The sequence below is a fragment of the Hyaena hyaena genome, unplaced genomic scaffold, assembly GCF_003009895.1.
Source record: "Hyaena hyaena isolate Hyena2069 unplaced genomic scaffold, ASM300989v1 scaffold_519, whole genome shotgun sequence".
In the NCBI taxonomy this organism is placed as follows: Eukaryota; Metazoa; Chordata; class Mammalia; order Carnivora; family Hyaenidae; genus Hyaena; species Hyaena hyaena.
The window spans coordinates 1,284,785-1,292,011 of NW_024081154.1; positions in this window are offsets into that span (position 1 = coordinate 1,284,785).

The following is a 7,227-nucleotide window of genomic DNA, read 5'->3' on the forward strand; positions in this document are numbered from 1 at the left end:
TGATCTAGTTTCATTCTTCTGCATGTTGCTGTCCAGTTCTCCCAGCACCATCTGTTAAAGAGGCTGTCTTTTTTCATTGGATACTCTTTCCTGCTTTGTCAAAGATTAGTTGGCTGTACACTTTTGGGTCCACTTCTGAGTTCTCAATTCTTTTCCATTGGTCTATGTGTCTGTTTTTGTGCCAATACCATACTGTCTTGATGATGACAGCTTCACAGTAGAGGCTAAAGTCTGGGATGGTGATACCTCCCGTTTTGGTTTTATTCTTTAGTATTACTTTGGCTATTCGGGGTCTTTTGTGGTTCCATACAAATTTTAGGATAGTTTGTTCTAGTTTTGAGAATTATGCTGGTACAGTTTTGATTGGGATTGCATTGAATGTGTAGATTGCTTTGGGTAGTAATGACATTTTAACTATATTTATTCTTCCAGTCCATGAGCATGGAATGTTTTTCAATTTCTTTGTGTCGTCTTCAGTTTCCTTCATAAGTTTTCTATAGTTTTCATCGTACAGATCTCTTGTATCCTTGGTTAGGTTTATTCCTAGGTACTTTATGGTTTTTTGTGCAATTGTGAATGGGATCAGTTTCTTGATTTCTCTTTCTGTTGCTTCATTGTTGGTGTATAAAAATGCAACTGATTTCTGTACGTTGATTTTGTACCCTGCAGCTTTGCTGAATTCTTGGATTAGTTCTAGTAGGCTTCTGGTGGAGTCTGTCGGGTTTTCTATGTAGAGTATCATGTCTAAAGATGACATTTCTGAAGAGAGTTTTGAATTCTTATGTGAAAGTCAGCTTTTATTTATTTTTTTAATGTTTATTTCTTTTTGAGAGACAGAGTGTGAGCAGGGGTGGGGCAGAGAGAGGGAGACACAGAATCTGAAGCAGGCTCCAGGCTCTGAACTGTTAGTGTGGAGCCTGACTTGGGGTGAACTCAATGAATCATGAGATCATGACCTGAGCCTAAGTCGAGGCTTAACAGGCTAAGACACCTAGGTGCCCCTAAGTCGACTTAAAAAAAAAAATTATTTATTTTGAGAGACATAGAGAGAGCAGGTGGGGGATGGGGCAGAAAGAGAGAGACAGAGACAGAGACAGAGACAGAGACAGTCCCAAGCAGACTCTGCACTGTTGGTGGGCCTTCAACTCAGGAACTGTGAAATCACAACCTGAGCCGAGGTCCGAGGCTTAACCAACTGAACCACCCAGGTGCACCATATGAACATTATCTATATTAGTATGCTTATTAGGCAATTCACTTCTTTGAGCTTTTTTTTTATTTTTCTTGTTTATTTTTTTAGCTACTATTTTAATGTTTTTCTAAACCTATGGGTTATTTATACATATATTAGCCTCATAACTTTCTTGTAATTATTACAGTTTAAAAACCATCTTTTATAAATTGAGGTCTTTAGCAAAGCAAAGGCTGCATAAATCTGGGGAATGGTTCTTAAGTTATAGTTGGACTCTTGTTGAAATGTGGACATTTTTTATTGTGAGTTTTCCTAGTGCTGGTTTAAGTCCAAGTACACTGTGTGTGTGTGTTTGTGTGTGTGTGTGTGTGTGTGTGTGTATGTTTTTGAGATGAGCCAGTTACTATATGTTTAACAGTCAACTTAAAGGTATTAAAAAATTTTTTTAACGTTTTATTAATTTTTAAAAAGAGAGAGAAAATGAGCAGGGGAGGGGCAGAGAGAGACGGAGACACAGAATACAAAGCAAGGTCCAGGCTCCCAGCTGTCAGTACAGAGCTAGCTGGTCGTGAGGCTCAAACTCACAAACCACCAGATTATGACCTGAGCACAAAGAAGTCGGTCCTTAACTGGCTGAGCCACCGACGTGCCCCTAAACAAAGGTATTTTTAAACAAAGGTATGAGTTTGTATCATGTTGAAATTTGGTCATTAGTACTTTGGAAGGTGGAAAATTCCAGATGCAGGTGAAAGATTTTTATCACTGGACTTCATACTTTAAAGTCTGTTCTATCTCATACTTACCTGGTAATGTTTATTGAGCTGGTGAGGTTCATGGAGTATAAGTAAGATACGTTATCTTTCCTGGAGGACATTGATTATTTTCTCTGGAGGACATTTGAAATTGAAAGCAAGAATAACATAAATTTGATACTCAGCTAGAACATAAAAAACAGGGGCGCCTGGGTGGCTCAGTTGGTTAAGCATCCGACTTCGGCTCAGGTCATGATCTTGTTGGTGGTGGTTCCAGCCCTGCATCAAGCTCTGTGCTGACAGCTCGGAGCCTGGAGCCTGGAGCCTGCTTCCGATTCTGTGTCTCCCTCTCTCTCTGACCTTCTGCTCACGCTGTCTGTCTCTCTCAGAAATAAATAAAATTTTAAAAAATTTAAAAAAGAAAATATTTTTCATATTTATGTTTTATTTATGTCTCATGATATAAAGACTTGGGTAGCAATGAGTGGTTGACTGTTTTACTGCAGTGTTGGTATCTTTTAAAAAAATTTTTTTTTAATGTTTTATATATTTTTTGGGAGATAGAGAGAGTACTAATGAGGATGAGGATTAGAGAGAGGGAAACACAGAATCTGAAGCAGGCTCCAGGCTCTGAGCTATCAGTGCAGAGCCTGATGTGGGGCTCCAACTTGTGAACCACGAGATCATGATCAGAGCTGAAGTCAGACACTTAACCAACTGAGCCACTCAGATGCTCCAATACCTTTTTTTTTTTTACAGTTTATCTATTTATTTTGAGAGAGAGAGAGAGCACACATGAGCATAAGCAAGGGAGGAGAAGAGAGAGGGGGAGAGAGAATCCCAAGCAGGCTCCCCAATTTCAGCACAGAGCCTGACATGGGGTACCATCTCACAAACTGTGAGCTCATGACCTGAGTTGAAATCAGGAGTTCGACACTAAACCACCTGAGCCACCCTGATGCCCCTTTGTCAAATGGTCAAAGGAAGACCTAGATTCGTTTCTTCTATGCTTAACAATTAAGGAGACATTTCTGTGCCACCTGCTGTCAGTGGATAAATTATAAACTTCACAAATTAAAAGCCACTGAAGAATAAATAACCAGAGCTAAAATTGTCTGATTTGTACGCTGTTACTTTCAGGATTACCTGCTAGTGAGTTACCTGTTGCAAATTGAGATGGTTTTGGTCAACTTCCCTGGGTTTCAAGTTGTCAGTTCTCTTTTGCCTCCATTAATCCTTGTATGCTTAGAAATTTCCAGGTAAGTGTAATTAGATAAAAAGAAAATAATGATAAACCTAAATAAAATCTTTAGCTAATAGTATCAATATTAGTTTTAAAATTATACTATGCCTATTGGCCTTAGTAGGGGAAGCTGAGTAAAGGGTATAATATGGGAACTCTGAAATTTTTGTAATTCTTCTGTAATCTGAAAATTATTTCAAAATAAGTTAAAAATGATTAGACTATTTTATCAACTACAAAATGATTAGTATATTACAAAACCAGATGGAAGAATTTATTTATCTGTTATAACAAATGGGAAGAGATGCTTTTATCTTTAGATGGTTGAATTTCTTGTTCATGTTCATTGACCTGAAAAATTAAGTGTGTATAGTGAATCCATACTTGTTTTTTCTCACTTCTGTATTGATATGTGTAGGTAAATGCACGATACCAATTTATGTATGCCCTAAGTGCCTCTAAATGAGGTCACTGGCTTTCTAAAACTATTAATTTAATTTTAGCTTGTTACACGTATTTTTTCTTGATGGGATGGTGGCAATGATTTGCTTTTTGAGAATAAACTAGATTATTTTCCCAAAAACATGTGATTTGGGCTTTATGTATAAGTTGAGTGATCAAATGCTTTAATACTGATTTGGATCTAAATTTAAGAATGAGGTTGGGGGTGCCTGGGTGGCCTAGTCGGTTAAGCGTGTGGCTTTGGCTTAGGTCATGATACCGTGGTTTGTGAATTTGAGCCCTGCATCAGGCTTCGCACTGACAGTGTGGAGCCTTCTTGGGATTCTCTCTCTCCCTCTTTCTCTGCCTCTGTTCTGCTCTCTGTCAAAATAAATAAACTATAAAAAAGAAATGAGGTTGATTTTTGTTTGGTTTGGTTTTGGGTTTTTTTGGGGATGAAAATTCATTTTTCAAGAACAGTGCAGAAGCCTTTTTGTGTAGTGGACATATCATTGGACTAATGTTAACATTTGTAGGTTTCAGCTTCAAAGGATTTCACTGAGATGCATACTTTATGTTTAAGTTATTGGTGACATCTGTATTAACAGATGAAAATTTGAGGTTTTTCAACAGTTGCTATATGGCCATGCTGTAGCTTAGTGTGGATACTAACCTGGAAGCTTGGGCTGCATAAACTTCCATTTTTTTTTATTAGTGAAGATCTATTTTATCTTCTTTGAGCCTAACCCTTTTCCTTTTGTTCTAGGGCAGTGCTCTTCAGTAGAGTTTTCTGTGATGATGAAAGTGTTCCATATCTGCACTAATATGGTAGTCACTGGTATGTGTGGCTGTTGAGCACTTGAAATGTGGCTAGTGTGACCAAGGAACTGAATTCTGAATTTTATTTAACTTTAAAGAATCTAACGTAGATAGCCCTATGTGGCTAGTGGTGGTGGTTGGACAGCACAGATCCTGGGCTGTTCTTAAGTAGTTTCTTGCATGGTGTACTTTGGATGCCAGTTTAAGTGTGATAGAAAGGAATAGACAGAGATATTCATAGGGTAACTGAATTGTGCACTGTTTAAGATAAAATCTCCATTAAAAGGGTTTTAACTGACTTGCTGTGGAAACAGTGTTATCTTGTTGACTCCTTGGGGTACCTTGTGTGAGAGGTAACTTTTGGATACTTTTATAAAACTTAATTTTTTTCACATTCAATAAATATACTTCTTTCTCATCATTTTTTAAAAAGTTTATTTACTTTGAGAGAGAATGAGAGAATGACAGAGAATGAGAGAGAGACAGACAGACAGAGAGAGAGACAGAGAATCCCAAGCAGGCTCTGCACTATCAGTGTGGCTCAAACCCATGAACTGTGAGATCATGATCTGAGCGGAAGTCAAGAGCCTGATGCTTAACTGACTGAGCCACCCAGGCGCCTGTGTCTCATTATTTTTAATCCCTTTATTCTATTTTATGACCCTGCCATCATTTACCTGTCTAATCTATTCATCCTTTTTTAATATTACATACACTTTTTATATTATGTAAAATTCTTAAAAGACTAATCACATACATACATTTTGTGGCCACATCCTTGCTTTGTTCCTTAGGGAGTTTGTAGGATTAGACTTTCTAAGTCAAGGATAGGTATATATTTAGATTCTGGTTTATGTAACATACATTGCCAAAGTACTCCCTGTTGCCACCTGCTCCCACCTTCCCCACAAGTTGTGCCAGTTTACCTTCTAAATATTTTAAGGGTTTTATGTTTACACAAAGGCAGCATCCACATATTCACAAATCTTTGTTTATTTTTTCTGCTTTGTTCAGGGCAAAAATAAACCCTGAATTCTTGGGTTGACATTGGGAGTGGTATCTTTAAAAGGGCCTCTGTGGAGTGAGGTTGAAGCTCATTTGGTCCATTGGGAGCTCTTGCCAACTCTCTGCCTGTGGTTCTGTACATGCTGCCTGTTGCGTTGCTTAATAGAGAAACCTGGTTCCTGGGATGGCAAGTCTGGAGCCCTTCAGCCTTCCTTCACAGGTTGAGGAACATGTCTCTGTGTTATTGCCCTGAGCACCTGTGTTGCTGCCTTTTCTGATACCAATGGCCAACCTAACCACAGTGGTATGGAGTTCCTGAGGCAGGCACATCTTCTGCTGGAGTTAGCCAACTGTCTGGTTATTGCCTCCAATCTGGCATTGAAAATAGGTGCTTATTTTACATTTGGGACAAGAGGGGGCCTTTTTTCTTTCACACTTTTGGTTAAGATGCTACCTTATCTTGGTGTTGAAAAGGTCTCAAGTTCAGAGGCTTCTTGAAAGTGTCCTGTTTTATTTTTTTAATTGTCTTTATAAATAGAGCAGTTTCAAGTTCACAGCAAAATTGAGAAGTACAGACATTTCTCCTATACCCATGCTGCCCCAAATACATAGCCTCCCCCATTACCAAAATCCCCCACCAGAGTGATATATTTGTTACAAGTGATGAGCCTACACTGACACATCATAATCACCCTAAGTCCATAGTTTACCGTAGAGTCCACTCTTGGTGTTCTATATTCTGCGGCTTTGGGCAAATTGGTACAGAGACATGTATCCATCATTATCATATCATACAGAATATTTTCACTGCCCTAAAATCCTCTGTGTACCTTCTGTTTGTTCCTCCCTTCCACCCCAACTCCTGACAGCTACTCATCTTATTACTTTCTCCATAATTTGGCCTTTTCCAGAATGTCTCACAGTATATATAGCCTTTTCAGATTGGGTTTGAAGGGAAGGAAAAATTATTTTCTATCCATTAAGGTTTTATAGCTGGACTAAGAATTAAATGTACATGAGACAGATTAACAGGAGAAATAACCAAAGTTTTATTCTATACACAAGGAGGCACAATAATGAAATTAACACCCTACGGAGATGATGTGAGGCAGGCAATTTTTATACTTTTTAGACAAAGAGACAATCAACCTGCAAGGTATTGATAGGACAAAGAAAACCTTACTTTGGGAGCGTCAGTTAGTAAGGAATTCTAAGTAGAATTTGGGCTGGTGCACTTAAATCTTTTTTAATGTTTTTTATTTATGAGAGAGAGAGAGAGAGAGAGAAAGAGCGTGAGCAGGGGAGGGTCAGAGAGAGAGACACAGAATCTGAAGCAGGCTTGAGGCTCTGAGCTGGCTGTCAGCACAGAGCCCGACGCGAGGCTCGAACCCATGAACCGTGAGATCATGACCTGAGCCGAAGTCGGGTGCTTAACCGACTGAGCCACCCAGGCGCCCCTGGGCTGGTGCACTTAAAAGTAAAAAGTAATAAGGGTCATTTATGCAGCATTCTGGACTCTGAATTTCCCATCTCTGGTGATAAGGATGTCTCTTTACCTCCAGATACAGGGAAGGCAGTTTTCCCTTCCTGGGAGGGAGAGTTAGTTCCTGCTTTCAGAGGGACAGAAGAGGGTCTGAATATTCTTCTTAGGTGTGATGTTTCTCAAGTATCTTTTATTCAAAATAATCACTATGCCAAAGTGGCACATTTTGGAGCACCTGGCCCTTGGCCTCTACAGCTTCTTTTACTTAGTAATATGCATTTAAAGTTCCTCC